Here is a 13300-nt window from a genome sequence, read left to right on the forward strand (position 1 = left end):
AATAGCATTGTGCATATCACAACTGATTCACAAGCATATTTTAATTGCAGATTTGAAAAATATAAAAAGATACTTTGATCTGAGTTGGCCTTTACTCTGTTCCACACTGTTTCCTGGGGTGAATGATTGAGAGGATCGGGCAATCACTTTTTAGGTGGTCTTTCACTGGCTTCCCAGCTTGCTGACACCTCTTTGGAGACAGATTATAATATATTTTGGTACAGATGCGCTCTGCAAATTTAATATATTGCTGGTCCTGTTTGGTTTGTTTGTTTAACCATTTTTTAAACAGGATAGGATAGCTGATTAGCTGTATCTACTCTGGCAGTGAGTTCCAAAGGACAGGCCCTGCAATGGAGAATGCCTGATCATGGGTTTCACATAGTTGTGCACCAAGGAGTGACGGATCATAGTATCCTTCCAGGGTAGTAAATACATAACACAGAATTCAGGTTGGTTTCATCAGGAGTGTTCATTGCTTGTGGATTATTGTAGCAACTTTAAATTTGATCCTATATTTACTTGGAAGCCAGTTCAGGCTTTCTATTTCCAAACAAGTCAGCAATTCAACCACCAGTTCCTCAATCTCATGATCTCTCTTCTGCCTTTCCCCTTTATTCTGCTTTTTGGCCTGCAGTTTATTGCTTCCATCCTCAGTGTTATACCTTCACACAAATCGGCACCCAGACCCACCTCCTGCATCTCCCAGGGCTCCAATGCCCTCGACTGGGGACCAACTAACACCACAACCAGTGGCATCCCGCAGTCACAGGAAAGTGCCGCTAGGCCCTCCCCTCGCCAGCTCGCCCCTGACCCCGCCCACCGATGCACCCAAGGCAGCGACCAGAGGCCGGATGAGACATCAAAAGTCCTGTAAAAGAAATAGCAGAGCGCTTCTGGCACAGCGTGCCTAAGGAACGCAACAAAGGGGCCTCCCCCTCTGTGCGCCCTCTCGTAGAAAAAAACGCCACTCCCCACCCCCTTCCCCCCTCCCCCCCACAAAATCGACACAAGATACCCACATGCCACTCAAGGCTTCTACCCTCCCCACAAACACCACCAATCAATACACCAACAGGAAACATACACAGAAAACTTCTCCAGATTCCCCTATTCCATGCCCCTCACATGGCCACCCTATCAGTTCTCACCCTCTTATTACTGAATGCACAATCCATTACAAAGAATATCCCCATCCTAAACGACATCCTTTTTTACCTAAAGCCGGACCCTCTATGTATCACAGAATCATGGCTCAAAAACACAGATACTCCTCTCATCTATGAACTTCCAACAAACAATTACATCTTCTCCAAACCAAGACACACAAAAAAAGGAGGTGGCCTACTGTTCCTTGCAGCCAAAAAACTCAAATTCAGCACTCTCCCCATCAACTCCCTACTACCCATTGAAACCAGCCCATTCAAGTCCAAAACCCTCCAAATCCTGCTGATCTATGCCCCCGCAGGCACCCTCAACAAGGATCCTAGCCCTCTCATCAAAACCATCGCATCTAAAATCAACACCAACCACCCCACCATCATCCTAGGAGACTTTAACCTCCACTTTGACAAGTCTCCCCCTCCCCTTCTTGTGAGCTCCTCCTCAACACTAAATGCTATGGGCTTCATATAAATAATAAACTCCCCTAAGCAGAAATCAGGCCACACCCTGGATCTGATCTTCATCAACAACAAAATAACACTCAACTCCCCCACCCCCCCCCCCCCCCCCCCCCCCCCCACCACTTCTTCTGGCCCCTGGTCAGATCACATGATAATAAAAACAAAACTCCAAGTGGACCATACCCACATCCACACTCTAAAAGACAAAAAATGTATAATCTTCATCAAACCATGCTCCAGCGAGACCCTAGAAAAAACCTTACCTGACGCCCTAAAGCAACTAGACACCTCCAGTACCATTAATGCAGTCAACTCTTGGGTCACAATCAACATGGAGACAGCGAAAAAGATCTGCGCAACCATCGAGAAGGAAATCGAAACCACAGCAAAATGCAAATCACCCTGGTATAACCAGGATCTAAAAAACATAAAACGCCGACTAAGACAAGCAGAAAAAGCCTGGCGAAGCAACCCCACTAGCCAACTACGTGACCGATATAGAACTCTCCTATACATTTATACAACTGACATCAATGAAGCCAAACGGAACTTCTACTCCCAAAGAATTCACAACTACCAATACAACCCGAGAGTCCTGTTTGAGTATGTAACCCAGCTGACGCAACCCATCAACAACCCCACACAAAAAGAAACTGCAACAATATCCAGCCATAGCTTCGCTCAATACCTTATAGACAAAACAGCTAAACTTAACTCAATAGACCCACCAATCAACCTTGAACCCAACTCACAAACATCCCTCACAGCAGCAACATGGTCACAGTTTGAGACTGTAGCCTCCACTGAGGTGGAAAACATTGTGCGAAAGATCAACCCAGTTGCACACCCACTCGACCCCATCCCAACAAAAACCCTCAAGCTAATTCCAAACTGTCTAGCTAGACCCATCACTGACATCACCAATCTCTCCCTCAAGCAAGGAGTACTCCCAGATTCCCTCAAATGTGCTGTAGTCAAGCCTATCCTAAAAAAAACCCAACTTGACCCGACCATCCCATCCAACTACCGACCCATCTCGAACCTACCGTTCCTGGCCAAGATCATCAAGAAGACTATCAACCACCAACTCTCAGAATTCCTGGAAAACCACAACATACTGGCCCCCGCTCAACACGGATTCAAAACATTTCACAGCACCGAATCACTACTACTCACCCTCACAGATACCATACTACGAGGATCTGACAAAGGCACATCCTTCCTCCTAATCCTACTGGATATCTCCACCGCATTTGACATAGTCAGCCATAAGATTCTAATCCACAGACTAAGAGAAATAGGCAACAGCGGTAAAATTCTCAAATGGTTTCAATCATTCCTCACCAAGAGATCTTTTAAAGTAGCCCAAGAAAATACAACATCAAAAAGAATCCCCCTCTGACAGGGAGTCCCACAAGCCTCATCCCTATCCCCCATCCTCTTCAACGTCTATATGCTGCCACTATGCAAATACTTAGACAAAACAGGGCTCACATACTTTCTTTACGCAGATGATGTACAGATCTTGCTCCCTATCAGAGACATCAGCAATACCCTAAACCGATGGGAAGCTTACCGGACAGACATAATCTCCATCCTCTCAGAAATGGCACTAACACTCAACCAGAGCAAGACAGAAATTATTCACCTCTCCAGAAAAACCTCAACACCCATCTCTGACCCCACAACCCTATCCAATTACAACATGCTCTCGACTAGGGATGTGAATCATGTGTCTGATCGTTTTAACGATCTGGATCGGCTGGGGGGAGAAAAAAATCTGATCGGCATGATTTTTTTGCAAAAAAGAAATCATTTTTCTGAATAGTGCGCACTAACTCGAGTTAGTGCACACTAATGGTTTAAAAGTAACATTTGAGGAAATGTTCATTAGCTAGAGGTGCACACTAAGCCGCGCATGCTTGGTGCTGTCCCCCGTGGCCATTTTGCTACCAGATATAGCACGCACTAGCCAGAAAGAGAAAAAAGTGCCAGCAGGCTGCAGCAGTGACAGTGCCAGCAGTAGCCAGTAGCCAGTCTAGCCTCAGCCTGCTCTTTAAATTTAACCACTGTAAATATAATAAATTAATAATAAAGTTTTTTGTTTAGTTTTTCTATAGTATGTTAATGTTTTGAAGCTCAGGTTGCAAGTTTCTTTATTAAATGTTTTGTTTCACTAAAGTAGAATATAGAAAAGTACTTAATTTCATGTTATGTAAAGTTTCTTTAGTTTAAGACACAAAGTGTCTTAAACAAGTTCTGCTACCCTTGTTATTTGTAACTGCTCCTTCGATCACCACAGTTCTAGTTGTTGTATTTTATGCACTCCCTTTCCATGTAAACCAGCAAGATATGTGCTCATGATTGCCGGTATATAAAAACCTTAAATAAATAAATAAAATAAAAATAAAGTGCTTCATTTTATTTTATTCTACTCTAGTGAAAAAAAGAAGTTTAGTTTAACACAGGAACTGCAAGCTTGAGCACAGTGAAAGGGGGGGGGAAGAGGGATGTGAAGGGGGAGACAGCCCCTGCATTGTCAAATTGTATCATTTTCTGTTAGTGCGCCCTAACTTCCGTTAGGGCGCACTAACCCGATTAATGATTTTTTTAACGATAAATCGGGGGAATTTCTATTGTATCGCACTCTTTAACAATTAATGACGATATTAAAAATATCGGACGATAATTTAAATTGTTAAACGATTCACATCCCTACTCTCGACGGTTAGAGACCTCGGCGTAACCCTGGACCAGGAACTGAACTTCAAATCTCATATCAAGACACTGATAAAAGAAGGATTCTACAAACTCCAAATCCTAAAGAAACTCCAACCTCTAGTACATCCCCCAGACTTCCGGACGGTACTGCAATCCCTCCTTTTTGCCAAAATAGACTATTGCAACGCCCTCCTAATTGGCCTTCTAGCATCCACCCTCAAGCCCCTCCAGCTTCTACAAAATGCTGCCGCTCGGTCACTAACGAATAAGAAAAAATCAGATCACATCACGCCCACACTTAAACAACTCCACTGGCTGCCCGTCCCATTCAGATCTCAATACAAAACACTCATGCTCATACACAAAGCAATCCATAATGACAAAGCCAGCTGGCTACAAGGACCTCTGACCCCTCACAACCCCACTAGAAATCTCCATTCAACCAACACAGGCCTACTCCCTATTCCTCCTACCAAGGAAGTACATAGAGTCTCCACTAGAGAGCGCGCTAAATCTGTAGCTGGCCCTCATCTCTGGAACAACCTTCCACCTGCTCTCAGAACTGACCCCTCTACACCCACCTTCCGAAAGAACCTCAAAACCGGGCTCTTCCGGAAAGCATTCACACTAGATAAATAATCCCGTCACAGCCCCCCCCCCCCTCCTACCTTATAATAACCCCCCCTCCCCACCACTTGCTCCCCTCTTGCCCCCCTGTCCCAATTCTGCCACTATACATAGTTAATTTAATTTAATTTATTTAACTCTTGATATATTCTGTAGGAAGTTATGCTAATAAGCATGTTATATTGTAATAATACCCTATAAAACACTTTATGTACTTAGTTAGCTAGTTACTCAATTAAGCTGCTATATTGTATCATGTCATTATAAGGCCAGCCTTAGACATCCTGTTATATGTAAACCGATGTGATATGTCAAATCAAATATCAGTATAGAAAAACAAACAAACAAATAAAGAAATAAATATTAGAGATGTGAATCGTGTGATCGATCATCTTAACGATCAATTTCGGCTGGGGGGGGAGGGAATTGGATCGTCGCAGTTTTGTTTTTGTAAATATCGTGTAAATCGTAAATCGGGGGAGGGCGGGAAAACCGGCACACTAAAACATCCCTAAAACCCACCCCGACCCTTTAAAATAAATCCCCCACCCTCCTGAACCCCCCCAAAATGCCTTAAATTACCTGGGGTCCAGAGCGGGGGTCCCGGTGTGATCTTTTACTCTCGGGCCTGCGGTGAGTTGTAGAAATGGCGCCGGCGCTACATTTGCACAAAATGGCGCCGGCCGTACGGCAAAACGATTCGACTGCAGGAGGTCGTTCCCGGACCCCCGCTGGACTTTTGGCAAGTCTTGTGGGGGTCAGGAGGCCCCCCCAAGCTGGCCAAAAGTCCCTGGGGGTCCAGCGGGGGTCCAGGAGCGATCTCCTACGCTCCTGACGTCGGGGGACAAAAAACAAAATGGCGCCGGCACTACCTTTGACCTGTCATATGACAGGGCAAAGGTAGCGCCAACGCCATTTCTACAACGCACCGCAGGCCCGAGAGTAAAAGATCACACCGGGACCCCCGCTCTGGACCCCAGGTAATTTAAGGCATTTTGGGGGGTTCGGGAGGGTGGGGGATTTATTTTAAAGGGTCGGGGTGGGTTTTAGGGTTGTTTTAGTGTGCCGGTTTTTCCGCCCTCCCCCTTCCCCCGATTTACGATTTTTGACGATAAATCGGGGGAATTCCTATTGTATCGCGCTTCTAATGATTTTTGACGATTTAAAATATATCAGACGATATTTTAAATCGTCAAACGATTCACATCCCTAATAAATATGCTGTTATCTCACTTGTATCCTCCTCCAATTGCTCTGGCTATTTCTGCTTCTTTCTCCAGGCATTTCCTGAATGCTCCTACGCATCCCCTCTAGCACTGTGCTCCAGATCTCTTCTTTCACATACATTCTGCTTTTCATTAATTTTTGGTAGTAAAGATCTTAAATTTGGGTCAGTTGTTTTCAACACCTTTTACTAGGATATTTTTCCTCTTTCTTTCAGGGGTCTTATTCGTGAACCCTCTTGATTTAAATATAGGATTTGTGGCATAAAAATAACAGTATATTATCTCTTCTTTTTCTTCCTCTTAATGTTTTCATTAAATTCTTTGGTTTTTCAAGTGCTACAACGGGTCCATGAACTAGTCACAATGGCCTATAAAAGTAACAGGATTGTTATCTTTATCTGAAGAACCCTAGTGCTGAAGCTGGGTAATTATCATGCGGCCAGTATAAACTTTTCTTTCTTTCCTGTCATACTTTAATAGTAATGTTCACCTTACTGAGATTTAGTCCAGTTGTTATACAATGAGGTCACCACATGCACATACTCAGCAAGACTTAAAGGTGAATTTTAAAAGCCAGACGTGCACCAAAGCTGGGAGATGGGTGGGCATTTAGCACATGTGCACGTCCACCAAATTTTTCTAAGCTGCCCACATACATGCACAAGTACCGACGCATGAATATCTCGCTTTCGGGGAGAAAAGGGGCGCAATATGGGTAGGACATGGGCGTTCTGGGATGGGGGCCAAAAGATATGCACGCATTAAGCTATGCACCGGGGTGCGAATCCAGGTACATTTCAGCGCAAAGTTACTTCTGCTATGGATGAGGTGTAAATCAGAATAAAACTTTTTCTAGACACAGTGCTTGAAGGGTCTGGGTTAATTGAGGAAAGTGCAGGCTAAAGAATCAGGAGGGTCCTGAGGGCCTAGCTCTAGCCTGGGCAATCTGCTGGATGAACTGGTGAAACTGGACATGGTTTGGATGTGCAGCTGTTATAAAATTCCCTCACTTGCGTGTCTCAAGGCCGACATTTCCTCGCGCTGAGGTAGATCTTAAATAAGTACGCCGGATTTTATAAGATACGCATGTAGCCGCGTGTATCTTAAAAATCCGGGGTCGGCACGTGCAAGGCTGCGCAAAATCGGCAGCCAGCGCGCGCCGAGCCACACAGCCTTCCTCCGTTCTACATCCCCCCACCTTCCCCTCCCTTCCCCTATCTACCCCACCCCCCAGCCCTACTAAATCCCCCCTACCTTTTGCTGTGCAAGTTATGCCTGCTTGAAGCAGGCGTAACTTGCTCGTGCCACCTCGGCAACCTCCGGCACAGGCCGCAGTGCCGGGGGACTCGGGACCGCCCTCCTGCCCCGGACTGCCCCCGGACACGCCCCCTCCTGCCCCTTTTACGAAGCCCAGGGACTTGTGCGTGCCGGCGGCCTATGCAAAATAGGCGCGCCGGCGCAGGGCTTTTAAAATCTAGCCCTATGCGTGTACACTCTTAAAATTTGGAGCGAACGTACATTCGCCTGGCCTGGTTTATAACATGCGCACGTACTTGCGCACCTGACATACAATTTCTGTGCATCTGGCCGTGCATTGCCTGTTTTAACGTTACGGCCTCTCTGAGGAAACTGACTATATTTAGTTTTTCTCTCACTTTAGATCTTTCTTTACCCCCTTTGTATACTTCCTAGGCCACTCTTTCTGGGCCACCTTTGTTTTTTTGTTTTTTGCTTTAAGCTAGATATTTTATCATGTATCATTTGTGGGGTTTTTTCTTTTCGGGACTTGGGTTTCTCTGGCTTTTTACCTCTCTTTGGGGCCTATTTATTAAGCATTTTTCCATAGATACAGAATGAGAGAAAAGTTTCAGTAAATCTGGCTCTTTGCTGTAGGCCTTAGGATATTTTTTTAATCATATGTTTAGGTTCTGGTGCTTCTACTTCCAACGATTTAAGCAAATTCCTGTACCTTTGGGTTGAGGACATTATTCGGCTAGTTGCTTCCCTAAAACCAAAGCTGCATGTGATTATGCACTGGTCTTGGTATCATCTACTTAGATACAAGTTATTGAAGAGAAATCTTCTCTGAATGATCTAAATTGCTTACTTGTAAGTGCTCATTCTGCAAATGGAAAATGGCATTTATTACGAGATCTTTTATTGGATTGCAAATTGGATATTCTATGCTTGACTGAAACTTGGTTTCATGAAATGGAGGGTATTAATATCAGTCAGCTTCTACCAGCTGGGTTTAATCTTTTACACCAGCCCAGATTAGGCAAAAAAGGAGGTGGTGTTTGTCTAGCATTTAAGGATTCAATTCTGCTTACTCAAATATCTTTGACCCAATTTCCAGAAGTTGAGAATTTATTTATACAGACAATAGGACCAAGATTGTTTTTCTTCTAATTTATCGAACACCTGGCCCTCATGAAGTACCATTAATAGAATTATTGAATTTAATTACTAATATCTCTTTGAGATTTGAAAATGTATTAATGCTCAGATATTTTAATATACATATGGATACAACTAATTTGGGTTTTACTGAAAACTTTTTTATGCCTACATGTCTTTTGGCTTTAAACAAGTAATAAAATCAGCTACATATAAATCAAGTACCACTCTTGATTTATTGTTTATTCCTGAATTCAAGAGTTATTCAGTGCCTGTAGGTGATATTTCTCACTCTGCTGTTCCATGGACAGATCACCTTACCATACATTTTCATCTGTTTAGTAATATTAATAAGCCAATTTCACAAAATAGATTGAAAAATATCATCCATTGTCTCTAATAGAACCAGATACTTTTGTGAATAATTTACAGGAATTGGAAGATAAATTGAAAAATAAACCAGTAATTGAGATGGTCATTTTATGGAACACAGAAATAAGAAAAACTATTGATCTGCTTGCACCTTATAAATTAAAGCATATTCAATTTGGAAAAATTCTCCTTGGTTTACAAAAGAACTTAAGGAAATGAAACAAACACTCAGGAAACTCAAACGTAGATGGGCATAAACACAAATCAGAAGATATAAAAGGTCTGTGAAAAAATGTTTTACAATTTAGAGGAATGCAATAAAGGCTAGAAAGTAGTTCATTTAAAATAAACAGATTGAAGGGGCTTTAAATAAGCTTTGACAATTATTTGAATCAATTAAATCATTGTGAAATTTAAGCAAGCCTAATTCCATTTTAACTAGAATAGTTAAGCATTGCAAAGATTTCTCAAAAAATGTTTAATGAGAAAATGACCTCTATTTACTGCACTCTTTGGATAATCAGGAGGCACCTATTTGCTGTAGAACAACTATTAAATTTGTCCTTACTGCCTTCTAATGATCTATTATCTGATTTTGTAATTTCTCATACTATTACTTCAGGTATTCATGCAGGATTAGTTAATATTCCTTCAGCCCCTTTTTATGTTATTCCTCTGTCATAAATACCTGAGTTATTACTATGGGATCATTTTTGTCAACATACCGAGAAAAAGATTGTAAACTTTATGGCTACAGTAAATATTTCTTCTGACACTCATAATCCTTCTCCAAACTGGCTTCTTAGAATTTAAAAAACAAGTTTGAATAATATTGTGACCAAGCTAATAAGTAGTTCACAATAGGCAGGTGTATTTTCAACAGAATTAAAAATGGCAGCAATCATCCTTTGTTAAAAAAAAGCACATCTGAATTCTGTAGACTATAGTAATTACAGGCTGGTTCCAAGTTGATAGAGAAAGCAGTAATAACTTAGTTGTTGGAATTCTTGGAAGAAGGAAACCATTTTGACCCCTTTCAATCTGGTTTTAGAAAGGGTTATGGCACAGAAACAAGTTTAACAGCTTTGTTAGATGATCTATATATAGAATTAGATAAAGGGAATGATACCTTGTTAGTTCTACTTGACCTGCCTTCAGCATTTGACATGCTAGATCATTCAATTTTGCTGGTTTTCAGAGGGAAAGTATTGAATTGGATTGAATCTTTCTTAAATGATAGATCCCAGTTTGTGATTATTGGAGATTACTTCTCTAAACCTTGCGCTGTTCCTTAGGGAGTTTCCAAGATTCTATAGTTTCACCTTTCTTGTTTAACTTGTACTTACTTCCAATTGGTACATTTCTACAATCATTAGGATTTCACTATTTGTTTTATAAAGATGATCTTCAGTTGTATCTCCCATAAAGCACTCATTATGCTATGGTTTTGAGGCAGGAAAATGTATCTCACTTGTCCACCATTAGTTATCAGAGAACCGACTAGAGTTGAATGTTTAAAGATGCAAAGCTTTAGTGATTAGTTGTAATAAATCACAGGACTTGACTTGCTCGATTGTGGGACAAAATGAGCCGGATTTTAAAAAGGTTACGCGCCGGGCCTAAAGCCCTGGGACGCCTGTAACTCCCGGGGCTTGCAAAAAGGGGCATGGGTGGGGCCAGAGGCTCCAGGCACAGCGGCCATTTGCCGCTGTGCTTGGGATCGCACGCTGGCAGTCGGCCGGCGAGTGCATCTTACTTCAGCTCCAGGGCTGAAGTACGTTTAGAAACAAAAAAAAGAAGAAGAAAAGGTAGGGGGAAAAGGGCAGGGGAGGTAGGGGAAGGATAGGGAAGGTGGAGTGTGGGGCTAGGGAACCGGAGAAGGCAGCATGGCTTGAAGCAGGCCGGGCACGCAAGGTGTGCACCCCTTGTGCACGCCGAACCTGGATTTTATAACATGCACGTGCATGTTATAAAAACAGGCGCACATGTACGCCCACGCGCTCCTTTTTAAAATCTACCCCAATACTTTTATACTTTTCAAAGACTAGATTAGGGACCTTGAAGTAATTTTGGATAGTCAACTCTGATTCCACAGATCAGATATATTGGTAAAATATATTTTATTTTTTTACTGTTGGTCAAGCAAGCTAGGTCATTTTTGACCAGGGATCAGATCATTGCAATAGTACTAGCTTTAGTTTATTCTCGCTTGGACGCTGTAATTGTTGAATGGGATTCCAAACAGGTATAGGGGTAAATTTTAAAAGCTACGTGCGGGCGTCCATGTGCACGCGCTACCCAAATGCACACATATGGATGCCCAATTTTATAACGTGCACGAGCAGATGCACGCATGTTATAAAATCAGGGGTCGGCACACTCAAGAGTGTGTACAATTGTGCACCCTGCGTGCGCCAACGCCCGCGGCCTTCACCTGTTCCCTCCCAGGCAGCTTCAATTTTGAAGCGGCCTGGGAGGGAACTTCCTAACCCCCTAACCTAACCTCCCTTCCCCTTCCCCTAACCCTATCCTAACCTCCCTGACCTTTATTTTACCTCTTACGCCTGCCTCCGGGCAGGTGCAAGTTGCGCGTGCCGGCAGCCAACATAGTGGCAAATGGCCGCTGTGCTGGAGGCTTCTGGACCCACCTCAGACTGCCCTGGACCTCTCCGCCCCCTCCCTGCCCCTTTTTCTAAGCCCCAGAACTTTAGACGCATCCTGGGGCTTTACACTCGTTGCCAGGACCTTGTAAAATAGGCCTGGCATGCGTAACCCTACCTACGCGCATAAGGCTTTTAAAATCTGGCCCATATTTACTATTTATAGTTACTGGAACATGCTGCTCTGCATATTATCAATAGCGCATAGTACAGGGAACCTATGCCCCCCATTTTAAAGCATTTGCACTGGCTTCCTATCAAATTTTGTATTCATTTTAAAATTTTATGTTTGGTTTTTAAATCTTTGCACAAAGAAGAAGCAGGCTATCTTTGTGCCTATCGCTCATATTATACTGTGGGAAGAGCTCTTCATCCATCTTAAATTGGTCTTGTATCATAAGATCATGAGAATGTAAGACTTGCCATACTGGGTCAGACCAAAGGTCCATCAAGTCCAGTATCCTGTTTCCAACAGTGGCTAATCCAGGCTACAGGTAAGTGGCAGAATCCCAAGGGATAGATTCTATGCTGCATATCCCAGTGATAAGCAGTGGATTTCTGCAACTCCATCTTAGTAATGGTTTACGGACACCCCATCAATACAGGAAACCAATTTAAAATATACTCATTATTGTGCATTTTTATGTATTGGTCCAAACTTGTGGAATAAATTATCACAAGACATTAGGGAAAAACAAGATTATTTGGACTTTCATAGGAAAGTTAAGACTTTTTAAATTTAGCCCATCTTATCAGCTGATACAACTTCCAACTTGAGAATGGTTTATTACAAATTAAAATTTTGCAGGTTTTTAATTTTTTTCTTTTTACCTAATTCATTTATATTTAATTTATTCGTAGTGTATTGTACATTGTTCTATCTCTTTTGCTGATTGTTATGTTAATTTTTGTTGTACTTAGGGTGTCATAGTACAAATAACAGATATACAAAATTTACTGGATAATAGCAGACAAAAATAGCATCCTTATAGGATCAGACATATTGAAGACTTTCTAATGGTATTTGTGCCACTTGGAAGGAAGTCATTAAATATAGCTGTTCAGATGCATTATAGCAGCAAATGATCTGATGATTATGCTATATATCTGTAAAAAAAAAAAAAAGTCATTAAACAGGAAGGTCACCAGCTTAATCACACAAATATATATAAACTACAAATTTATCAGTGATAGGCCAAGGAGGTAGTAAGTCAGCTCACATATCCTATCATTCCTATATTTGTGTCACTTTATTGAAATCTTTTCCCCATCATCTCTAGCTGCAGTATTAAACATCTTAAATTCCTTAACAATGCTTGGCTTTTGATCTAGTGAGGGGAAGAGGGGATGATTGTGCCAGGGTTGTGCTGGCTAACTCATTTTATGCAATGAAAGTGTGCCGTCCCAAGTAGACCTGATGAGAACGCCTTGATAGGAAACTTATAGCAATGAGATCCTTTCGATGAGAAATGGATAGCATATGATTTTCCCTCAATGCCTGTCTGATCTCTGTGATGACTACAAATGGAGCCACCTGACTCATTGCCTGTAGACCTAGATTGCCCCTTTTTCTCGAACTAGTACTACATGACTAGCACTAGGACTTGGAGGAAATTCTGTGAATAGTGTTTCTACATTCCACTACAAGTACATAAGACCATAAGAATATATG

This window comes from Rhinatrema bivittatum, chromosome 3 (assembly GCF_901001135.1).
Source record: "Rhinatrema bivittatum chromosome 3, aRhiBiv1.1, whole genome shotgun sequence".
NCBI lineage: Eukaryota > Metazoa > Chordata > Amphibia > Gymnophiona > Rhinatrematidae > Rhinatrema > Rhinatrema bivittatum.